Below are 24881 nucleotides of genomic sequence, written 5' to 3'. Positions count from 1 at the left end.
TCACCTGAAGATATTTTCATTGATTTGAGAAGGAGAGTGGGTGGGAGGGAGAGACAATGATCTGAGAGAGAATCACTTATTGATCTATCAGTTGCCTCCCATATGGGCATCCCACAACCTAAATGTGTGCCCTTGACTGGAAGTCATGCCCACAACCTTTTTGGCATACAGGATGACGCTCGACCAATTGAGCCCCTTGGCCAGGCTGTTTCTAACATACTTTTAAAGAAGAATAATAAAATTAATTTGTAGCTAAATGACTGAGGAAATCATTGCACTCTGAAGATTCTCTAAGGAACAACAATAACAAAAACAGAATTCACTATCTTGAATTCAAGCCAGCCTGTTCATCAAAGGACCTTCCACACTCATTTCAGCAACTGTAGCTCCTGGCGCAACGAGGCAATCCCTACAGGGTTGATAATAGATGAGTTGAGTCTTCCTGACACCAACCTCCTTAGGCTTCCACTTGTGGTCTCCTTGCAGACTTGCCTAGTTGCACCCCCTGCCCAAGTTCCCTGGAATGAGACCCATCAGGACCTCTGTCTTTTTTAAAAAATATATGTATATTTTATTGATTTTTTACAGAGAGGAAGGGAGAGGGATAGAGAGTTAGAAACATCAATGAGAGAGAAACATCGATCAGCTGCCTCCTGCACACTCCCCACTGGGGATGTGCCCACAACCAAGGTACATGCCCTTGACCGGAATCGAACCTGGGACCCTTGAGTCCACAGGCCGATGCTCTATCCACTGAGCCAAACTGGTCAGGGCAGGACCCCTGTCTTATACCCTGCTTTTTGGTGTAGCTGCTGTGTCCTTTCCTCCCCTATTGCTGCCTGCTGCTCCCAAGACTCAGTTCAGACATTATGAGTCATGAATAAATTATCAAGATATGGACATTCCCTTTGGGATCTCCTGAATTTTGATTTTCACTATGAAGTGTGGAGAAACTTCAAGATGTAAAACAAGTTATCACCCAAGAGTTACTAACTAAAATGAATGGACATTTGAAGTATGAACACACAGAGGTATACCTGCAGACACAGATGTGTGTATATAAGACAGGAGTCATCCAGTTCCACCAACCAAATTATTTCCCTTCCAACAGAGATGAATGTTGCTAACATTTCATTTTTCCATGCAAAGCATACATCATTCAACAATGTGTTTGTTTTATAAGGAAACTCCGTTAACAATGTCAGAGCATTCTTCAGGAGTTAAAAAACTGTGTAGCAACAATATTAAATCAAACACCAGATCACTAAACACGCTGGCTTCAATTATATGAGGGCAGATGGGGCTCACATCTATCTGGCAAATGTTTTTCTCATTTGTTTTCATAACACCAGAAATAGACTAATTAGACTTAATTTTAAATCTCACATAATTTTTATCCCCTCTCACTTTCTATCTAGTCTGAATCCTAGCCAGAAAGTCAGTGAAATATAAACATCTGACCAACGTTTTTGCTTCAAGGGACGTATGAGGTTGGGCAGCAGTGCCTCTGTGAGTATTTTCTAGTAACTGACAAAAGCCATCTGTTTCTAATGCAAAACGAGCCACTGTAAGGAATTTGATGGGAACCATCTACCTGTCCTCTTTCTTCTGATCCAGTCGTCACAGAATCTCTGGTTTCATAATTTGAGTTGAAGATAATTTCTAGACACGACACCTATAAGCAAATGTAAATTAAAAATTAATCAAAGTTAAATATAAAGCTCAGGATTCGAGAATTTCAGACTTAAAAAATACTTAGCAGTCATTTAGTTTATTAACAAACATATCCAGAAAGATTATAAAATTTGCCCAAAGTCACAGAGGTGGGGATAGAACCACAGGCGTTAGCTCAGTTGTCAGGTCAAACATTTTCTTCCACTGTTTATACCGTTTCCCTAAAGACTAGAGTACTTGCCTTAATAATCCACTCTTACTTGTCAATATGTTTAAGAACAGTGGGCGCCACATGCACGTAAATGTCACCCCAATACATTCAATTAAAGAAATAGGGTTATCATAACCTTTAGCATGGGGTGGTATGGAAACAAGCAAAACATTTGTATTAAATTTGTTCATGTTCTTAGAATATAAAAATCACCTGATGTGAATTTACTATTTTATTATCATTTTAAAGGTTTATAAACTATTCACTATTGAAATTTAGTAACATAAAGTTGGTACTAAATGTTACCTTGTGTAAATTAAAGCAGAATTTTTACAGTCTAAAGCGCCCTCTAGTGTTCCTATGTAAAAACTTCTTTTCAGGTAAAGGGCCATTCTTTCTAATAATGGCTAGAGGGTCGGTCCTCTTTGCCCTGGACAGTGCTGGTTTATTTAGGTCTATGCTTGCCATCCTGTTTGGTTTAACATTTGCCTTGGTATTTTAACTTTGATAGAGAATTACTATGAATAGTTGCATGAAAAGAAGCTGGGGTTGGTTGAGTAGTCCTCCACTTTGTATTTCCAAGCTTCCTCCGCAGTCTCGTCCAGGACTGTAAACACATAAGCAGTGCTATGAACTGAATGTTTGTGTCCCCTAAAAGTTATATGTTGAAGCCCTAATTCCCAATATGGTTGTATCTGGAGGTGGGACTTTGGAGAGGTAATGAGGTTTAGTTGGGGTCATGAGGATGGAGCCCTCACACACAATGGGATTAGACCCCTTATAAGAGGAAGAAATCAGAGCTGCTGCTCCCGCCCCCTCATCCCACCATACCCCCACCCCCCACCAACACACACACACATTGAGGAAAAGCCAGGTGTGACATAACAAGAAGATGGCCATCTGAAAACCAGGAAATAGACTCTCTCCAGACACCGAATCTGCCAGCACCTTGACTTTGACCTTCCAGACTCCAGAAATATGTTGTTTAAGCCACCCAGCTATGATGCTTGGTTATAGCAGCATGCGCTAAGACCAGCAGCGGAGATGTCACTCTAACGAAGGATAACCAGCAATGACCCATTTCTATTTTCCCCAGTCCTTTCCAAACACAATGGAACCACTGCTTCCTTTTCAAGATAGCAGGGCATTTGCTTACAAAAGAAAATGCACTCGCCCTAACCGGTTCAGCTCAGAGGATAGAGCGTCAGCGTGCAGACTGAAGGGTCCCAGGTTCGATTCCAGTCAAGGGCATGTACCTTGGTTCTGGGCACATCCCCAGCAGGGGGTGTGCAGGAGGCAGCTGATCGATGTTTCTCTCTCATTGATGTTTCTAACTCTCTATCCCTCTCTCTTCCTCTCTGTAAAAAATCAATAAAATATATTTTTTTAAAAAAAAAGAAAAGAAAACGCAGTCAAGCAGAAGCTGCCAGGGACAGCGAACCCCTCCAGCCTCTGAGAGAATACCCTGATGCCCTGTGCCCTTGGGTTTACCAGTGAGGCACACCATGCCCATGCTCAGGCCTACAGCATGTATGGAGCTGCAAAGGCACGGCTGGTGGGGTGAGTGGGAAAGGTGGGTTAGAATATTCAAAATGTTTTCAGGGAAAAGAGGCCATGAGTGCTGCCTTAGAAGCATATAGAGACCAATCTAAACACTTTTAACATAATGATTTGGTCATTTCTTGTATGCTGTATATCTACAATAACTAACTATGTTATTATTTAGTGAATAATAATAATAACATGATGCTTTATTTTGTAATAAGCTCAAAAATGGAAGTTCACATTTAGTTAAAAATTAAGTGCTAAATTTCCAATTCCCAAGCAAGTTGCTGAATGTGAAGTTGCACAAAATGTCAGCATTTGCCAACCCTCAGAGCCATAAGGGACAAAGTGATATCAATTACCGAGTGAAAACCCCAACACACAGATCTGCTGAAGAAGCATGATAATGGACAACCAAATGAATTGCTATTTTGAGAACCCTGGACTTGAAGCTTATGATTTATCACATGCAGCTGTAGAGGTGCTTACATAACATTTACAGCCAGTGATTGCTCTTCTAAATTGACTTTGCCATTTTTTTTTCACACAAAAGTTCTTAGTTTATTAATCCTTTCACGAAAAATCTGCACAATCACTGACATAAAGTCACTGAAGAATTTTTCCTCCTCTGTTGTCCCATCTCCAGCTCACTTTTATCAGCACCAACATTGACCTCTGCAGTCCCCCTGGCTTCCTTCATTCTGTTCTGCATTTCTTTTGCTGTTTTCTTACGGTGGTCTTCTTCTCATACAGGCCATGTCTTGCATATCTATGTTTGGGTTCATTTTTCTCTGTGTAATCTAAGGAATCATAAATCATGCCAAAGCCAGCGGTCTTGCCACCACCAAATGGGTTCTGAATCCAAACACAAAAATGACATCTGGTGTGGTCTTATATTGTATTGGCTAGTTTTTCCCAAATTTCTATCTTAGGTACTATTGCCTTCCCAGGGTGAAGGACACCAATGATCATTTGTTTCCACTGAAGTAGTCTCTTGGTCATGAACTTCTGGTCTAGATAGTTACTGTGTTGTTCATGATGAAGGCTGATCTTCAAGCAACCAGGGAAGAAAACAACTTTGCCAATTTTTTTATTTCAGGTTTTAGTGTTCATGTACAAAAAATGAAGCAAAAGCTATAATGTGTTTTGGTAATGCAAACAGAAATGGAGTCTGATTAAGCTGAAACACCTGACATTATTGTGAATCTTCCCATACATTTGGTTTAAAATATGAACTACAAATACTGTGATAATGTTGTATAAGCTTGGCGGAACATTGTGTATGTTACTAATTTAAGATGTCTAATTTTAAAATTAAAATATGAAGCAGAAATGTAATTGAAGTTGGTTAAAGTGTAAATGGAAGTCATAATTTCACTTAAAGAAGTTGCATTATATACCAAAATTGAAATAGAAGCTGTATTTGTTAAAATTTATAAATTTTGAATATGCCAAGTATTAAACTACAAAATTTTTGTAATGAAGCTGATGTTGAACTAAAAACAAACAGGCAAAAACCATATCAGCATGGCCACTCTAGACTGCTCTCTTAGCTGTCCAACATTAATTGGGACTACTTAGTAAATCAATGTGTCCTATCAGTGGTATTGAACTTTTTCATAAATGAGTCCTCTAGATTTGGGGTGCATTTATTCAACAGCAGCTAGGAAAAAATTTTTTTTGATTGGCAAAGGATTTTATTGATTTTTTCTCCAGCAGGTGGAAATCATAACAACATCATGTAATGCAGGAAGCAGTTGCTAAGCAACCATTTCAGTGTTTTTTAAAAAAATCTAAACAAATCTTCCTTTTAAATGTCTGAAGCATGTGAAAAATTAGATAAGCTCTCCATACAACTTTAATGAAAGTCATACAACTTATAAAAATTACATTATTCTTTTTTCCCCGATAGCAGTTAGAAATTTTAATTAAAAAACTCAAGGAGCACCAGAAATCTTCAGCTTTTGAGGCTTTGGAGAATTACAACTATTGACAAACAAAGCTTGCAAAAAGGAAGACACTGAAGCATCCCAACTCTGGCAGAGTGAACAAATTAAATGACAGACATCAAGTCATGTCCAAGGTGTAATATTGCTCTTTGGAATACTAGTATACCCACTTGTGAGGAGAAACTTTTATAATGCCCAACGGAATGGAACAAAATTAGGAGTGCCTTTGATTTCGTAGCATCCCAGTTGGGGAAACATCAAAAGAATCACATCTGGAGAGAATTTATTTGATGAATTTTGTCTTCTAGAAATGTTTGTCAAGGAAATGTACTCTGGAGGCCAAAAAAGGGGGTATCAAGGATTATATTTAAGCTTCTTATACATTTTAATACAAAAATATTATAATTGAGAATATTCTCCATTTCACAGAACTCACTCAGTTCTTGCAGAGAGATTATGTTTCTCAAGTAAAAATATTATGGTTTACAGAGACAAGTTAATTGAAGGTGTCAATTTCAATTTTATTTAGACATGAAAATTTTTAAAAAATGCCACTATTAGAAAAAAAAAGACATTTCTTCAGAAAAATGCCAGTGATGTCATAGTAGAGCCAGATATAACTAACAAGTTGATTAAGTATATAAATATGTAACAAAAATAATCATTCTACTTATTTTTAATATATTTATATTGTCAAATAATACAATATAAAGGTGGTATTTTTTTAAGCCTTCCTTTATTTTATTTTATTTATTTTTTGAAGTATTTGTTATTGCCAAGCTGGAGTGGCTCAGTGGTTTAGCATAGACCTATGAACCAGAAAGTTGCAGTTCGATTCCCAGTCAAGGCACATGCCTGGGTTGCAGACTTGATCCCCAGTGTGGAGTGTGCAAGAGGCAGCTGATCAATGATTCTCTCTCGGGTAGTGAGGACCTAGGGGTGGGGGGGAGACAGAAGTGGGCTGGAAGAGGTTAATGGGAGGAAAAGGAGGACCTATGTAATACTTTCAACAATAAAGATTTTTTAAAACTTATTCTCTCATCACTGATGTTCCTATCTCTTCCTCTCCCTTCCTTACTGAAATCAATAAAAATATATTTTTTAAAAATAAATATTTGTTATTGATTTTTTTAAAATACATTTTTATTGATTTCAGAGAGGAAAGGAGAGGAAGAGGTAGAAACATCAATAATGAGAAACAATCATTGATCGGCTGCCTCCTGCACGCCCCACACTACAGATTAAGCCGGCAACCCGGGCATGAGCCCTGACTGGGAATCAAACTGGCCACCTTTTGGTGCACAACCAATGCTCAACCAACTGGGCCACACCAGCCGGGGCAATATAAATGTTTTCTCTTCTTTATTTTGCTTTAATGTACGTATTTTTTTAAGAATTTCATTTCTAAAAGGTTTAACTACAAATATTCTATAGACTTATCCATATAATAAAACTAAAATTTTAGTATATAAATTTTTAAATTATAGCCATAACCAGTTTGGCTCAGTGGATAGAGTGTTGGCCTGCGGACTGAAGGGTCCCAGGTTCGATTCCGGTCAAGGGCATGTACCTTTGTTGCGGGCACATCCCCAGTAGGCGGTGTGCAGGAGGCAGTTGATCGATGTTTCTCTCTCATCGATGTTTCTCTCTCATCGATGTTTCTAACTATCCCTCTTCCTTCCTCTCTATAAAAAAATCAATAAAATATATTTTTTTAATTAAAAATTTTTAAATTATATAATATGTACATTATATAATATGTATCATTTTAGTACTTTATTTCCTTTCTGAAAGTGTACTGGTTTGGACAAATAGCTACCATTTACCAAGTTTACTCTTTATCAGGAACTGTGCTCAAATTGCTTTATCAATTTAATCTTGACACATACCCTGAAGGGTAGGAATTATTATCTTCATTTTATCTGATGACAATAAGTGGCAGAGTGAGGATGTGCACCCAGTCATCATGTTTTGCTACCTCTCTCCCTACATTATAGGACATACTACTGACCTACCAGAGACAATGTGCTTTTAGTTAATGACCATGAATTTGGTTGCATCATGACTTCTGACCACATCGCCTCCTTGTCCAATGCAGCATATTCTTAGAATAGCTGGCACATTTAAGGGCCAGACTACAGCTGCAAACCTGAGCAATTAAGTGCCTGCAAAAGAACCTGGGAGAATCACATTAACCTATGTCTTTCAAGGCATGGGTGACTTTTGCAAAAAAAAAAAAATTTGTTTGCATTCAGTGGTATCCTATAACACAAGGATGATCCACAATGGAGAGCTCTTACATTAATGTGAATTAAATAATACAGTAATGTGCCACATAACAACTTGTGGGTCAACAGCAGACCAAATATACAATGGTGGTCCCATAAAACTATAATGGAGCTGAAAATATCCTGTTACCTAGTGACATTGCAACCATCGTAATTAACATCACAGTGCTACCTGCTTACAAATAAATATATGACAAAATAAAAAGCAAACCACCATGGGATAGTATTTCTGAAAAGAGTGACACCTCCTCAAGAAGAGCTTCAGGGGGGTCCTTCAGAAGGGGTCCCAGAAGTAGGCACTGTTATCATAGATGACAGCTCCGTGCGTATTGCTGCACTGGAGCACTCCCAGAGGGACAGGACGTGGAGATGGAAGACAGTGATATCGATGATCCTGACCCTCTGTGGGCCTGGGCTAATATGTGTATTAACTCATAACTAGTTAATAAATAGTTTTTAACAAAAACGTTTTTAAAATGTAATTTTAAAAACAGATAAAAGCTTGTAGAATAAGGATCTAAAGAAAATATTTCTGGCCGAAACCGGTTTGGCTCAGTGGATAGAGTGTCGGCCTGCGGACTGAAAGGTCCCAGGTTCGATTCCGGTCAAGGGCATGTACCTGGGTTGCGGGCACATCCCCAGTAGGAGATGTGCAGGAGGCAGCTGATCGATGTTTCTCTCTCATCGATGTTTCTAACTCTCTATCTCTCTTCCTTCCTCTCTGTAAAAAATCAATAAAATATATTTAAAAAAAAAAAAAAAAGAAAATATTTCTGTACCTCCGTACAATGTGTTTGTATTTTAAGCTAAGTGTTTTTACAAAAGAGTTGACATTTTTTAAAAAACTAAAAACTTTACAAAGTGAAAGGTTACAGTAAGCTAAGGTTAATTTACTAATGAAGAAAAATTTTTTTCAAGAAAAACGATTTTAAATATAATAATATTACATGCAATAACATTCAAGAAAAACAGATTTTAAATATAATATTACCAAAACAGTACTAACATAGTATAATATCACAAAAGTTGTAGGAAATATTAAAAATCTGCAAATAACAGGATTACTTCTATTATAGTCTAAAATGTCTTTTTCCTCTGGCTCTATTTTTGTTCATCAGTGTATGTTGTTCATTATATTCCACTAATGAGTGAGATCATGTGATATTTATCTTTCTCAGACTGGCTTATTTCACTTGGCATAATGCTCTTCAGGTCCATCCATGCTGTTACAAATGCTAAGAGTTCCTTCTTTTTTACAGCAGCATAGTATTCCATTGTGTAGATGTATCACTGTTTTTTAATCCACTGACATGCTGATGGGCACTTAGGCTGTTTCCAAATCTTAGCTATTGTAAATTGTGCTGCTATGAACATAGAGGTGCATATACCCTTTCTGATTGGTGTCTCTGAGTTCTTGGGATATATTCCTACAAGTGGGATTACTAGGGCAAATGGAAGTTCCATTTTTAATTTTTTGAGGAAACTCCATACTGTTTGCCACAGTGGCTACATCAGTCTGCATTCCCACCATCAGTCTGCATCCTCACCAGTACTTGCCATTTGTTGATTTGTTGATGATAGCCATTCTGACAGCTGTGAGGTGGTATCTCGTTGTTTTGATTTGTATCTCTAGGATGATTAGTGACTTTGAGCATGTTTTCATATGTCTCTTTGCCTTCTGTATGTCCTCCTTCAGAGAGTGTCTATTTAGTTACTTTGCCCATTTTTATATTGGACTGTTTATCTTCCTTTTTAAAAGTAGTATGAGTTCCCTGTAAATTCTGGAGATTATTGGTAAACCTTTATCAGAGATAACATTGGCAAATATGTTCTCCCATGCAATGGGCCTTATTGTTGTTTTGTTGTGGTTTTGTTTTGTTTTGTTTTTGCTATGCAGAAGCTTTTTATTTTGATGTAGTCCCATTTCTTTATTTTCTCCCTAGTTTCCATTGCCCTAGGAGCTGTATTGGTAAAGATATTGCTACGACATATATCTGATATTTTGCTGCCTATGGATTCTTCTAAGAAGATTTTTATGGTTTCCCATATTACGTTTAAGTCCTTTATCCATTTTGAGTTTATTTTTGTGTACGGTGTAAGTTGGTGGTCTAGTTTCATTTTTTTTTTTGCATGTATCTGTCCAATATTCCCAATACCATTTATTGAAGAGACTATCTTGACTCCATTGTATGCTCTTGTCTCCTTTGTCAAATATTAATTGAGCATAATGGCTTGGGTTCTCTGTTTGGTTCCATTGGTCTATATGTCTTCTCTTGTGCCAATACCAGGCAGTTTTGAGAACAATGGCTTTGTAATATAGCTTGATATCTGGTATTGTGAACCCTCCAACTTTGTTCTTCTTTCTCAGGATTGCTGCAGCTATGTGGGATCAATTTTTATTCCATATGAATTTTTGGAGAGGTTGTTCTAGGTCTGTGAAATATTCCGTTGGTATCTTAGTGGGGATTGCATTGAATCTATAGATTGCTTTGGGTAGTATGGGCATTTTAATGATGTTGATTCTACCAATCCATGAATACTGTATATTCTTCCATTTGTTTGTCTTCCTCTGTTTTTTCAATGTCCTGTAGTTTTTCCAAGTACATGTCTTGTAACTCCTTAGTTAAGTTTATCCTAATATATAAAAAGTCAGGGGTCGTCACAACTGAAACAACCGGACGGACTCAAACAGCAGGCTGCATTGGGTGACAGGCCAACAGGGGGATTAGTGAAGAATGACCAAATGACTGAACAGCAGGCTGCATGGGGCAACCAGGCTGGCAGGATCTGAGCTTTTGTTTGGTGGGAGTTTTTTTATTATTATTGCTTCTATTTCATCAGTTGTTATTGGCCTATTCAGATTTTTTTATTCTTCCTGATTCAGTTTTGGGAGATTGTATTTTTCTAGGAATTTGTCTATTTCATTCACATTGTCCAGCTTGTTGGCATATAGTTCTTCATAGTATTTTCTTACAATCCTTTGTATTTCTGTAGTGTCCATGATTACTTCTCCACTTTTGTTTTTATTTTATTTATTTGGGTACTCTTTGTTTCTTGATTAGTCTAGCTAATGGAGTATCAATTTTGTTTATCCTTTCAAAGAACCAGCTCTTGGCTTCATTGATTTTTTTTTAGTGTCTATGTTATTCATTTCTGCTCTAATCTTTAACATTTCCTTCCTTCTACTTACTCTGGGCTTTTCTTGTTGTTCTCTTTCCAATTCTTTAAGTTGTATGGTTAAATAGTTTATTGCTAATTTTTCTTGCTTTTTGAGGTATGCCTGTAATGCTATGAACTTCCCCTCAGGACTGCTTTTGCTGTGTCCCAGAGATTTTGGGTTGTTGTGTGTTCATTTTCATTTGTTTCCAGAAATTTTTTTACTTCTTTCTTGATCTCATTGGTAACCCATTCATTGTTTAATAACATGCTATTTAGCCTCCATGTGTTTGAATGATTTAGGGTGTTTTTACTGAAGTTGACTTCTAATTTCATTCCACTGTGATCTGAGAAGATGCTTGATATGATTTCAGTCTTCTTGAACTTGTAGAGACTTGTTTTATGTCCTAACATGTGGTCTATCTTTGTGAATGATCCATGTGCACTTGAGAAGAATATATATTCTGCTGCATTGGGGTGAAATGTTCTATAAATGTTAATTAAATCCATCTGATCCAGTGTGTCCATTACAGTCTCTGTTTCCTTGTTAAATTTTTGTCTGGAAGATCTATCCAATGAAGTCAGAGGGGAGTTAAAGTCGCTACATTTCTGTATTTTTATCAATCTCTTTGTTAATGTCCTCTACAAGTATATATATATATATATATCAACACTAATAAAAGAGAAAAATGGTAATTGGCATACGAGCTACCCTTTTCATTGGCTAATCAGGGCTATATGCAAATTAACTGCCAACTAAGATTGGCAGTTAACTGCCAGCTAAGATTGGCAGTTAACTGCCAACTAAGATTGGCAGTTAACTGCCAACAAGATGGTGGTTAATTTGCATATGTAGGCACAATGCAGGGAGGCAAAAGGGAAAGCAGGAAGAAGCCCCCTGCCACTGACAGTGATCAGAAACCCAGGGGGGAGTTAAGAGCTGGGGGGCAGGGCAAAGGCGGCCCTGGGGCCGCCTTTGCCCTGCCCCCCAGCCATGATCAGAGAATCAGGTGCCTTTTCCGCCCTGGCCAGTGATAGCAGGAAGTAGGGGTGGAGCCAGCGATGGGAGCTGGGCACAGTCGAAGCTGGAAGTCCCAGGAGCTAGGGGTCCCTTGCCTGGGCCTAAAGCGAAGCCCACGATCGTGGGGCCGCTGCAGCTGCGGGTCCCCACTGCCCGGGCCGGACACCTAGGCCAGAGGCGTCAGGCCTGGGCAAGGGGCCGATCCTGCGATTGGAGGGTGATGGGGGTCAACGCCTGAGGGCTCCCAGTATGTGAGAGGGGGCAGGCTGGGCTGAGGGACACTCCCCCCACACACAAACACCCAGTGCACGAATTTCGTGCACCGGGCCCCTAGTATATATATATATTTAGGTGCTCCTATATCGGGTGCATTTATGTTTACCAGAGTTATATCCTCTTGTTGGATTGATCCCTTTAGTATTATGTAGTGACCTTTGTTGTCTCTTGTGATGGCCTTCATTTTAAAGTCTATTTTATCAGATATGAGTATTGCTACTCTAGCTTTTTTCTTTTCCATTTGCATGGAAAATTATTTTCCATCCCTTCACTCACATCCTGTGTGTGTCTTTTGTTTTGAGGTGGGTCTCTTGTAGACAGCATATAGTTGAGTCATGTTTTTGTATCCATTCAGCTACCCTAAGACTTTTGATTGGAGTATTTAGTCCATTTACATTTAGGGTTATTGATAGGTACTTATTTATTACCATTTTAATTCTGTATGGCTAGGTTTCTCACTGTGCCTTCTTCTCATTACAGCAATCCCTTTAGCACTTCTTGTAATGCTGGCTTGGTGGTGATGGACTCCTTTAGCCTGGTCCTCTCGTGCAGGACATGCTAAGAGAATCAGAAACCAGTTTGCCAGCATTAGCTGATCACCCACACTTATTGTTTTAAGACTGAATTTGAATAATCTATACAAGAAGAAGGACCTTTTTTTCTGATAGAGCAAATATTGGCAAATTTGATAGGATTTGGGATAGAGGAGCATTCGTTGCTATTAACCCAGGTGATTGTAAACTATTAGTAATTTGGTTTCTTTATTTATGTTGGCTTTTCATTGCTTATCTCTGCTTCATTTATCTCTTCTTCTGGTGCTCTCTACTGAGGGGCCCAGCTTGGGGATTAGATCCCAGAGTTCTCAGTGGCAACCCCCCACAGATGAGATATCTCTCTGGGACTTTAGTTGCTATCTGTGGGTGCCCGGCCAGCCCTTTTGCACCTCTACCCCTTGTACCAGTCTCTATGTGGTCTCCACTTCTGGTCCTTGGGTATCAGGGTTCTCTCCTGCAAATTTTCCATTGATTATTCAGGAAGTTTTTCTGTATTTTAGTTGTAATACCAGTTTGTTCCTGGGAGCATGTCTGTGCAGCATCCACTTACTTTGCTGCCATTTTTAATCTCCCCAGAAAAATATTTTTTACAAATTTAGTGTAGCCTAGTATACAGTGTTCATAAAGTCTATGGTGGTATACAGTAATGTCCTAGGCCTTAATATTCACTCACTACTATCTCATTGACTCTCCCAAAGCAACTTCCAGTCCTGCAAGCTTTATTCATAGTAAGTGCCCTATACAGGTGTACCATTTTTTATCTTTTATATTATATTTTTAGTGAACTTTTTCTATGTTTAGATAGGTTCAGATATACAAATACAGTAACATGCTGTATAGATTTGTTGCCTGGGTACAATAGGCTATACCAGTGGTTGGCAAACTGCGGCTCGTGAGCCACATGCGGCTCTTTGGCCCCTTGAGTGTGGCTATGAAGTTTCAATCACACTGTACGTGCGCACCCGCACATGGTATTTTGTGGAAGAGCCACACTCAAGGGGCCACAGTTTGCCAACCACTGGGCTATACCATATAGCCTAGATATGGAGTAGGCTATACCATCCAGGTTTGTGTAAGTACACTATATGATTTTCATGCAATGATGAAATCCCCTATGATGCATTTCTTAGAATGTATCCCCATTGTTAAGTATTTAACCACAGACTTCACCTTTGCTAAAACTACAAATTCTTTATAAATCCCTAGCTATCCTATATAATAAATAAATAATATGAAAATTAACCCTCACGCCCTCACAAAATGGTTGCCTATGACCAGGCCGGCAGGGGGTTAGTGAGGGACAACCAAATGACTGAACAGCAGGCTGCATGGGGCGACCAGGACAGCAGGAGGGTTAGTGAGGGACGACCAAACGACTGAACAGCAGGCTGTGTGGGGCAATCAGGCCAGCAGGGGGGTCAGGGGGCTATGAGGGGTGACCAGGCCAGCAGGAGGGGCAGTTGGGGGTGACCAGGTCAGTGGGGGGGGGGGCCGTTAGGGGCAAGCAGGCTTGCAGAGGGGGATAGTTGGGGGCAACCAGGCTGGCAGGGGGGAGGAGTGCCTAAACTGGCAGTCAGACATCCCCCACAGGGTCCCAGATTGGAGAGGGTGCAGGCTGGGCTGAAAGGACTCCCCACCCCCCATGCATGAATTTTGTGCACTGAGCCTCTAATACTATAATATAAAAGACTAGAGGCCTGGTGCACAAATTCGTGCACAGGTGGGGTCCCAAGCGGGGAGGGGAGGGGGCCTGGATGTGATCGGCCCTCCAGGCAGGCGGTGGGACACCCTTGCCGGCCCTGGATCTGGATCCATCCCGCTGATGTTTGTGCAGTTGTTGGGAGCCACCTGGTGGCCATTTTTATATACTTTCTTCCTTGTGGAGTGTCTAGGGAGGGGAAGTGGCCACAGTGCCCGAGGCCAACTTCCAGGAGGCCTGCAGCGCTGTACTGTCAGTGCCTGGCCCATTCTCTGGAGATTGGACCTGCAGAACTACTGAGGGAGGGAGTGGCTGCCACCGGGCTGGTGGGCAGCTGGGATGGGTCAGTCAGCTTAGCATTGCTCCTGCTGTGGGAGTGCATTGACCACCAGGGGGCAGCTTCCACATTGGGTGTCTGCCCCCTGGTGGTCAGTGCACGTCATAGCAACTGGTCGACTGGTCGTTCCGGTCATTCGGTCACTTAGGTTTTTATATATATAGATGGTATGAAAAATAACAATAGAAGTATAATTATAGCCCTGACTAGTATGGCTCGGTTGGGCATCATCCTGTGCACTGAAAGGCTGCTGGTTCGATACCCAGTCAGGGTACATGACTGGGTTGCAGGCTTAATCCTTGACAGGGGGCATACAGGAGGCAGCTGATTGATCAATGTTTCCTTCTTGCATAGATTTTTCTCTCTCTCCCTTTCCCACTCTCTAGAAATCAATTTAAAAAATTTTTTTAAGTATAATAACAAGTATGGTCACCAAACTACACTTGGTACATATTTTACTATCTGTAAGTGTCACTATTGAGACTGAAAACTCTTAAAATATCATCATGTTACCCTAAATACTTATTTTTCTGGTGCTTTTACTATGTTTTATTGTTTCAATCATGTTTTAGATGTACAAAAGCTTTCCCTTTTAAGAAAATTACAGACATTATTTAGTAGACAATTAACAATATGGACTACCAGATAATGGAAGTATACACCAAGAGGAGAAACCAAGATGGCAGCATAGGTAAACACCGGAAATTGCTCCCTCGCACAACCACTTCAAAAATACAACTAAAAGATAAAACAGACATCATCCAGAACCATAGGAAGGCTGGTTGAGTGGAAATTCTACAACTAGAAGGAAAGAGAAAAGCATATCGAGACTCAGAGGAGGTGCAGTGTGGAAGTAAAGTGCAGAGGTACGGAGGCACACACAGAAAGGGCTGGCGGCTGAGGACACGGTTGTCTTTTTCAATCAGGAGGAAGTCTCAAGCTCCCAACTGCTCTGAACTCCAGTTCCAGGCAAGTCTCTGGGGACCCAGACTCATATGGGGAGAGGCTAGAGACTATCTGGCATCGGTCGGACCTCAAGGGTGGCTTTCTCTCAGAGGTGCTTGCAGCGATTACCGGGACACTGAGAAGCGGGGCCTCTTAGGCCAGGACTGAGAAGCAGCCATAGCTGCTTGCTCTGCCCTGTTGATCCCCTGGGACCCCGCCCCTCCCAAGCTGTGTGCCGGCTTTTGCATATGAAAGGCCTGGCCCTTTGCAATCTGAAAATTACCTAACAAACTGCAGCTGGCCCAAGGCCCCACAGCAGCTTGCATTCCTTCACAGCTGGGCTCCTGCTGGGTAGTCTCAGGCAGAGGCTAAATTCGTACCTCCTTAGCGATCCAAGAGCCAGTGTACCCAGTGGACAGAGTGGGACCATCCAGATTACAACTCCTCAGATCCATAAGGGACACATTCAGGGGGCAGACTCAGTGAGCACCAAAGCCCCATTGAAGCAAGTCTTGCCCCAGAAGGGTGTCTCCAGCACTGAAGTTCTCCCACTGGAGACACAGCTGATTCTCACAGCCAATTGGCCTGGAGGTCAATTCCTCCCAGTGATACCTACAAAAATCAAGGCTTAACTACAACAAGACTGTGCACACAGCCCACAGAGGGGTGCACCAAGAGTGTCCACCTCAGGTAATTGGGGAGGCTGAGCCACTGGGCCCTATAGGACACCTAGCACAGAAAGCCACTCTATCAACACAGCGACACATAAAAAATGCGGAGACAAAGAAACAGGTCACAAATGAGAGAAATGGAGGAAAGCAAACTACTGGATAGAGTTCAAAACCACACTTTTAAGGTTTTTCAAGAATTTTCTAGAAACCACTGATAAACTTAGTGAGACACTCAAGAAATCTAGTGACACTGCTGATAAATTTAATGAGCTCCTCAATAAGTCTAGTGAGACCCTCAAGGTTGTGAAAAAGGACCAACTTGAAATTAAGCATACACTGACTGAAATAAAGAATATTATACAGACTTCTAACAGCAGACTAGAGGATCGCAAGAATCAAGTCAAAGATCTGAAATACGAAGAAGCAAAAAACACCCAACCGGAAAAGCAAAAAGAAAAAAGAATCCAAAAATATGAAGATAGTGTAAGGAGCCTCTGGGACAACTTCAAGCGTACCAACATCAGAATTATAGGGGTGCCAGAAGATGAGAGAGAGCAAGATATTGAAAACCTATTTGAAGAAATAATGACAGAAAATTTCCCCTACCTGGTGAAAGAAATAGACTTACAAGTCCAGGAAGTGCAGAGAACCCCAAACAAAAGGAATCCAAAGAGGACCACACCAAGATACATCATAATTAAAATGCCAAGAGCAAAAGACAAAGAGAGAATCTTAAAAGCAGCAAGAGAAAGATAGTCAGTTACCTACAAGGGAGTACCTATACGACTGTCAGCGGATTTCTCAACAGAAACTTTGCAGGCCAGAAGGGAGTGGCAAGAAATATTCAAAGTGATGCATACCAAGAACCTATAACCAAAATTACTTTATCCAGCAAAGCTATCATTCAGAATTGAAAGTCAGATAAAGAGCTTCACAGATAAGGAAAAGCTAAAGGAGTTCATTACCACCAAACCAGTATTAAATGAAATGCTGAAAGGTATCCTTTAAGAAGAGGAAGAAGAAGAAAAAGGTACAGATACAAATTATGAACAACAAATACACATCTATCAACAAGTGAATCTAAAAATCAAGTGAATAAATAATCTGATGAACAGAGTAAACTGGTGATTATAACAGAATCAGGGGCATAGAAAGGGAGTGGTCTCACTATTCTCAGGGCGGGGAGGGGTGTGGGGGGTGCGGGAAGAGACTGGACAAAAATCGTACACCTATGGATGAGGACAGTGTGTGGGGGGGGGGGGCGCGGTAAGGGCAGAGAGTGGGGTGGGAACCGGGTGGAGGGGAGCTATGGAGAAAAAAAAGAGGAACAACTGTAATAATCTGAACAATAAAGATTTAATTTAAAAAAAAAAAGAAAGTATACACCAAGATATTGCAGACTCAGTTCCAGACCACCACAATAAAGCAAGTTGTAATCATTTTGCTAGTCAAGAGTCTTGCTTTCAATTTATAAAAAGCACAACATCTGTGAAGCACAAAATGACATACTCATGCCTGTATAAAATACAGGTTTTTCTTTCTTTGGTTTCAGTTATCCAAAGTCAATATCAGTCCATGCCATCACTGCCACCCAGAAGACCACTGATGGCCCCTCTGGGAAGCCATGGCATCATGGCCGAGGGACTGCCCAGAACATCATCCCTGCTTCTCCTGGTGCTGCCAAGGCTGCGGGCAAGGTCATCCTTGAGCTGAATGGGAAGCTCACTGGCATGGCCTTCCGTGTCCCCACCCCCAGTGTGTCGGCTGTGGGTCTGACCTGCCGCCTGGAGAAAGCTGCCAAATATGATGACATCAAGAAGGTAGTGAAGCAGGCATCAGAGGGCCCCTCAAGGGCAACCTGGGCTGTACTGAGGACCAGGTGGTCTCCTGCGACTTTAATAGTGACACCCACTCCTCCACCTTCACTGCCCACAATGACCACTTTGTCAAGTTCATTTCCTGGAATGACAATGAATTTGGCTACAGCAACGATTATGGTCCACATGGCCTCCAAGGAGTAAGAGCCCCCTGAACCACCAGCCCCAGCAAGAGGAAGAGAGGCCCTCAGCTGCTGGGGAGACCTTGCCCCAAATCGATCCCACAATGCACTGTGAATCCCTGACCTCCACAGTTTCTGTCCCAGGCCCCCTGAAGAAAGGGGGGGGGCTTAGGGAGCCCTACCTTGTCATGTGCCACCAATAAAGTTCACTGTACCCAACCAAAAAAAGTCAACCTCAGTCCAAAAACATTAAATGTCCCCAACCATCCATATTGTTCGCTCCTGACAGTTAACCATCAACATCAACAAGCTCAGTTATCCAAGGTCACTCAAAGCAGAAGACCCTCCTTCTGATGTATCATCAGGTCAGTAGTAGCCTAATACTACGTCACAATGCATATGTCATTCACTTCATCTCATCTCATCACACAGACATTGTATCATCTCACATCACAAGAAGAAAGATGAATACAGTACCATAGCTATTTTGAGAGAGAGACCACATTCATATAACTTTTTATTACAATATACTAGGGGCCCAGTGCACAAATTTGTGCACCTTGAAAGGAACTGTGGGCCATGAGTCTGCAGTGGGCACAGGGGAGGGTCTTGGCCCATCCTCCCAGCCCCTCCCATCACAGCCCCCCCTCAATCCCGTCTGCCGGCAGCCCTGCTCCTTCGCAGCCACTCCCATGCACTGATGGTGCCAGCCTCGCTCGCACCTGCTGATGATGCAAAGCGATTGGGGCTGGCACCGGCAGCGGGTGCGAGAGGTGGCTGCCAGCCCCAATCACCCCTCAGAAACAGGGGGAGATGAAGAAGCCCTGAGGGGCAATCAGGGCTGGCAGCTGCTGTTCACGCCCACTGACAGCACCGAGCGATCAGGGCTGGCACCGGGCACCGGCAGTGGGTGTGAGTGGTAGCTCCAGTGCTGGCAGTGGGTGCAAGTGGGGCCAGTGCCAGCAGCAGGTATGAGTGCTTTGCAGGACCACAGCACATGGGAGCAAAGAATTTTCAGTAACCACCAGAGGCTAGCCCCAATGACAATGACTGGCACCTTGCCTTGGTCTGGCACTGCCGCTCACCTGCTCCCACCATCCCACCGTGGCCAACACCTGCCATGTTCCATGCTCTGCCGCCTGCTGCCAACACCTGCCATGTTCTGCACGTGCCCCCTGCAGGTTGTTTGGTTGTTTGGTTTTCTGCCATTCGGTCTATTTGCATATTAGCCCTTTATTATATAGAAATATAATTGTTCTATTTTCTATTAGTTGTTTTGTAATCTCTTACTTTGCTTAACTTAAAAATTAAATTTTGTCATAGGTATGTATAGGAAAAACATATTATATAAAGGGTTCGGTACTATTTGTGGCTTCAGGCATCTGCTGGGGGCCTTGGAACATATCCCCTGTGAATAAAGGGAGGACTATTATTCCTGTTAAGTTATTTAAACCAAGAAATGTATTTTAACTACCAAGGGTAATAGATTAAAATATACAGTTTGATTTATTTTATTTTTTTAATATATTTTATTGATTTTTTACAGAGAGGAAGGGACAAGGACAGAGAGTTAGAAACATCGATGAGAGAGAAACATCGATCAGCTGCCTCCCGCACACTCCCCACTGAGTATGTGCCCGCAACCAAGGCACATGCCCTTGACAGGAATTGAACCCTGGACCCTTGAGTCCGCAGGCTGACGCTTTATCCACTGAGCCAAACCAGTCAGGGCTACAGTTTGTTTTAGATTAAATATTCCCGAAAGGGATTTGGTTTGATGTGTGACTTTGCAAATAGTTTATTAGGAAGGTTCAAGCATTAGTGGTATGGGAGCAGCAGGAAAGGGAGGACAGCTCATAAGGCTGGGTTGTTAGCCATGACTAGAACTTAACTCCACAGGCCTTACAATCATCCCACCCAAAGAGGAAGAAGCTGGAACAATTACACTCCTAACTCCCACCAGCCATTGACTGAGTGCTGGGGGTTGCTGTTAATTCCCAGATAGTCAAAGTCGGAAGTCTGAAGCCAATGAAATAATAAGGTCTTTAAGTGGGCAGAGCACTTACAGTATAAATATATCAATATATTCTTACATCAAGTAATTATGCAAATAACATGCTAACTGCCTGCCCCCTTCCCACATCAAAACAAATAGTAAAAATCTAGCAGTGAGGGTTTAAGTAATTACAGCCAAGGAAAATAGTTCTAAGTTTAAATATCCTTTCCCAAACAAAAATTCCTAGGACATCAAATAATAACATTATATGAAAATAACAAAAATAACGTTTTAATGTAATCTTTTATTAGGCTTTGGATTGCAAACTATTTTGAGAGGGGAAAAACTATGAAATTTGCCCTACTAAAATATAACAAGGATTTCTAACACAGATCCCAACACAGTGTCAACAAATGGTTTATTGAATGAGCTGGCGGTGACTATAAACAACTAGAAACATAATTCATTTGTATATTTCAATGCTTCAAAGAAGGGAAGAACTTGCCCATGGACACCTAATTGATCCAATTTCTTAAGAGAAAAAATATATAGTTTTTAATTTAGTTTTCTATTTGTTGATCGGTAATTTAAATACAGGTTGGAGAATAGCACTGCTGCATGTCTCACTTCTGAAATCTAATACCCCACCCCCCTTTCCTCCTTTTTCCAAAAATGTCTTATAGGCGCTCAGCATCTGGGGATGCTCACAGCTCTCCCTTCCTGGCCCAGCTTCTTTCAAAATGTTTACTGTTCAAAAAATTCTGTGAAAGCTCAGCTCGGAGGGTGATCACTCCACACCTGTAAGTTTGTGTGGGTCAGTCAAAGTCTACCCCAACTTGGAAGCCCAGCGGGAAGCTTTGAACATTGAAATGGCCGTCAAGACCAAAGTTGTTGATGAGGTCACCATTGTCAACATTTTGTCCAACCGCAGCAATAAAAAGAGACAGGATATTGCCTTCACCTACCAGAGGATCAAAAAGAACTTGCATCAGCACTAAAGTCAGCCTTGTCCAGCCACCTGGAGACTGTGATTCTGGGCCTCTAGAAAACACGTGCTCGGTACGATGCTTCTGAACTGAAGGCCTCCATGGAGGGGCTGGGGACTGATGAGGACTCTCACCGAGATCATCTTCTCAAGGACCAACCAAGAGCTACGGGAAATTAACAGAGTCTACAAGACTGATCTGGAGAAGGACATTATTTCCAACACATCTGGTGACTTCTGCCAGCTGATGGTTACCCTCGCAAAGGGTAGAAGAGCAGAAGATCGCTCCATCATCGATTATGAACTGATTGATCAAGACGTCTGGGATCTCTATGATGCTGGGGTGAAAAGGAAAGGAACTGATGTTCCCAAGTGGATCAGCATCATGACCGAGCAGAGCGTGTCACCTCCAGAAAGTATTTGACAAGTACAAGAGCTGCATGACATGTTGGAGAGCATCAAGAAGGAAGTTAAGGGAAGCCTGGGAAATGCTTTCCTAAACCTAATCCAGTGTATCTGAAATAAGCCCCTGTATTTTGCTGACCTACTGTATGACTCCATGAAGGGCGAGGGGACGTGCAATAAGCTCCTGATCAGAATCGTGATCTCCTGCAGTGGAGTGGACATGTTGACGGTCAGGTCTGAATTCAAGAGAAAGTTCAGCAAGTCCCTGTATTATTACATCCAGCAAGACACCAATGGTGACAACCAGAAGGCACTCCTCTACCTGTGTGGCGGGGGTGACTGAGGCCTGTGGCGGCTCCAGCGTCCTCCCATGCCCATCCTGTGAGGATGAAAGCATTGCCTGTCCCAGTCTTATTTCAGTTCCTAAGCATTCCCTGGCTTTCCCATCTAGTCTCCCCTTTTAGACAAAGAAATGAACATTCCAAGAGTTGGAAGTGAAATCTATGATGTGAAATACTTTGCTCTTGCGTACTGTGTTATAAACAGATGAATAAGTTGAATTTTAAATTTAGAACAAAAAAAAAATATCTTATATACCCACTGTTGCCTCACTGTCTTTGGAATTTTCATGCTTATGTGAATTCCCCATCTGCATATATTAAAACTTTATTTTCTCCTGTTAATCTGTCTCCGTTAATTTGATTATTAGCTCAGCTAGAACTTAGAAGGTGGGAGGAAAAGTATTAATATTTTTAGTCCCCACAGTTTGGGGAGCCAGCCAGGAGAATTCACTGGCTGGGACAGGACTAGCCCCCTGGACTGCTGCAGCTGAGAGATCATGGGCCTCTGACCACGGCCTGCAGAGGTGGTAAGCATTTTACCTGTCAGCCTCTCTGGTCTCTTGTCCAAATGGTTTGGTGGAAGTTGGAAGTAGGAATCTTTTTCTTTCTTCTAAAATTAGATTGGCAGGAGAAAATATTTGTGAAACTAGCTTCTTGGGCAAATGTGACTGGTGGAAACTTGTTTTGAGTACTCTTGTATTGATCCAGTTCCTTCCAGAGATGGCCTATTATCTCCACCAGCTGGATGATACCTATTGTTTGTTTTTGAAAACATGCTGATTTTACTTGAGTCTCCAAAGCACTGGCCATCTGCGGCTGCCCCAAGCTCAGGCAGATGAGCATTCTGAGAGCTGCTGAAAAGAATATAGTTTTCTCCAGAGAGCAGATTGCAAGCCTATGATGTGTTGAAGAATGTTTCACCTAGTTTTCACCTCTGTATATACTAGTAACTCACCAATTTTACATCTATTCCCCCCTCCAGAAAAATGACAAGCATTTCATGGTCATTTCCTGGGTGGATATTAAAAAGTATTGGAAATAGCACATGCAGCTGTTAGCTTCTACAAATACACAATCAAAGGCATTTAAATGCCCAGTCTGCAATGCTGGCAGCGAAAGTCAAAAATAACAGTTACTTTTTTTTAACCAAAGATAAATGCCAGATTATGCCTGAAAAAGGCGGATCAGCCTATTTCCTAGGTGAAGAAAAATAGCACCAATGTCAACAGGAGAAAATGGTCTTTGGGAGGATGCACAGACACAACTAATTAAAGGCCTTTTAAGAGAAAAATAACTTGGTTTTGTTAAATTTGAAAAGAAAAATATTGGCATAAATTGCTTTTTAAAATTAAGAACAAGATTTTGTGGATAAAGAAGTGGTGCATATATACAATGGTATATGACTCCGCCATAAAAAAATAATTAAATCTTGCCATCTGCAGCAACATGGATGGACCTATTGTGCTGAGTGAAATAAGTCAGATTATTTTACTTATAGTGGAATCTAAAAAATAAAATAAATGAACAAGTAGAACAGAAATAAACTCATGGAGAACATTTTCACAGTTGCGAAATAGGAGGAAGTTTGGGGGTTTGGGGGGCTGGGTGAAAATGGTGAAGGGATTAAGAAGTACAAATTGGTAGTTACAGAATAGTCAAGGGGATGTAAAGTACAGCAGAGGGAATATAGTCAATAATATTTTTTAAAGCCAATAAAATGTAAAATAAAACTAAGGACAAGATTTTAAATATATACAACAAAATGTTAGCTCTGGTTTTCTCTGGGTGATGAAATTTCAGTGACTTTTCAATTCCTTCCTACATAAGTGTTACTTAATTTTATGACATGGATATGTACTTCTTTTATTTAATTTTTTTAACTTATTGATTTCAGGGAGAGAGGAAGGAAGAGAGAGACAAAAAGAGAGAAAGAGGAAAAAAACATTAATTTGCTGTTCTACTTATGCATTTATTGATTCTTTTTTTAATGTATTTTTTATTGATTTTAGAGAGAGGAAGGGAGATGGGGACAGAATAGAAACATCGACTGGCTGCCTTCTGCATGCCCCATATTGGGGAATCAAGCCTGCAACCCAGGCATGCGCCCTGATCAGGAATTGTACTAGCAACCTCTTCGTGCAGGGGTCAATGCTCAACCACTGAGCCATACTGGCCCTGCAACTGGTTGATTCTTGTATGTGTCCTGACCAGGAATTGAACCCATAACCTTGGTGATGTACTACCTTTATAATCAAAGTAAACTGTATAAGCTATTTAACTTTGAAAAAATGAGGGAAAGACAAAATAAGTAGAGAAAATTTATAAAAAGAAAAGAGAGTACAGTGACTTTGTAGTACAACTTGAAATGAGGTATTGTGATTTCTCCAACTTTGTTTTTCTTTCTCAAGATTGCTGCAGCTATTTGGAGTCTTTTAGGATACCATATAAATTTCTGGAGAATTTGTTCTAGCTCTGTGAAATATACTGTTGGTATTTTAATAGGGATTGCACTGAATCTGTAGATTGCCTTGGGTAGTATGGACATTTTAATGATGTTGTTTCTACCAATCCATGAGCATGGTATATTCTTCCACTTGCATATATCTTTCTCTATCTCTTTTTTCAGTGTCTTGTAGTTTTCCAAATATAGGTCTTTTTGCCTTCTTGGTTAAGTTTATTCCTAAGTATCTAAATTTTTTTGTTGCAATGATAAATGGGGTTGTTTGTTTGGTTTCCCTTTCTGAGAGCTCATTATTGGTGTATAAAAATGCCATAAATTTCTGGGTATTAATTTTATATCCTGCTATGTTGCCAAATTCATTGTACTCA

General features: G+C 41.0%; 2 pseudogenes; both read left to right on the top strand.

The window, feature by feature from the left end:
- The first annotated feature begins 2570 nt into the window (after positions 1-2570).
- LOC132231902 (glyceraldehyde-3-phosphate dehydrogenase-like) lies at positions 2571-18437 on the top strand (annotated as a pseudogene).
- A 2609-nt stretch (positions 18438-21046) lies between these two features.
- On the top strand, positions 21047-22054 carry LOC132229423 (annexin A2-like; annotated as a pseudogene).
- The last annotated feature ends 2827 nt before the right edge of the window (positions 22055-24881 follow it).

The sequence above is a fragment of the Myotis daubentonii genome, chromosome 3 (assembly GCF_963259705.1).
Source record: "Myotis daubentonii chromosome 3, mMyoDau2.1, whole genome shotgun sequence".
NCBI lineage: Eukaryota > Metazoa > Chordata > Mammalia > Chiroptera > Vespertilionidae > Myotis > Myotis daubentonii.
This window is presented reverse-complemented; position numbering and strand designations above follow the sequence as displayed.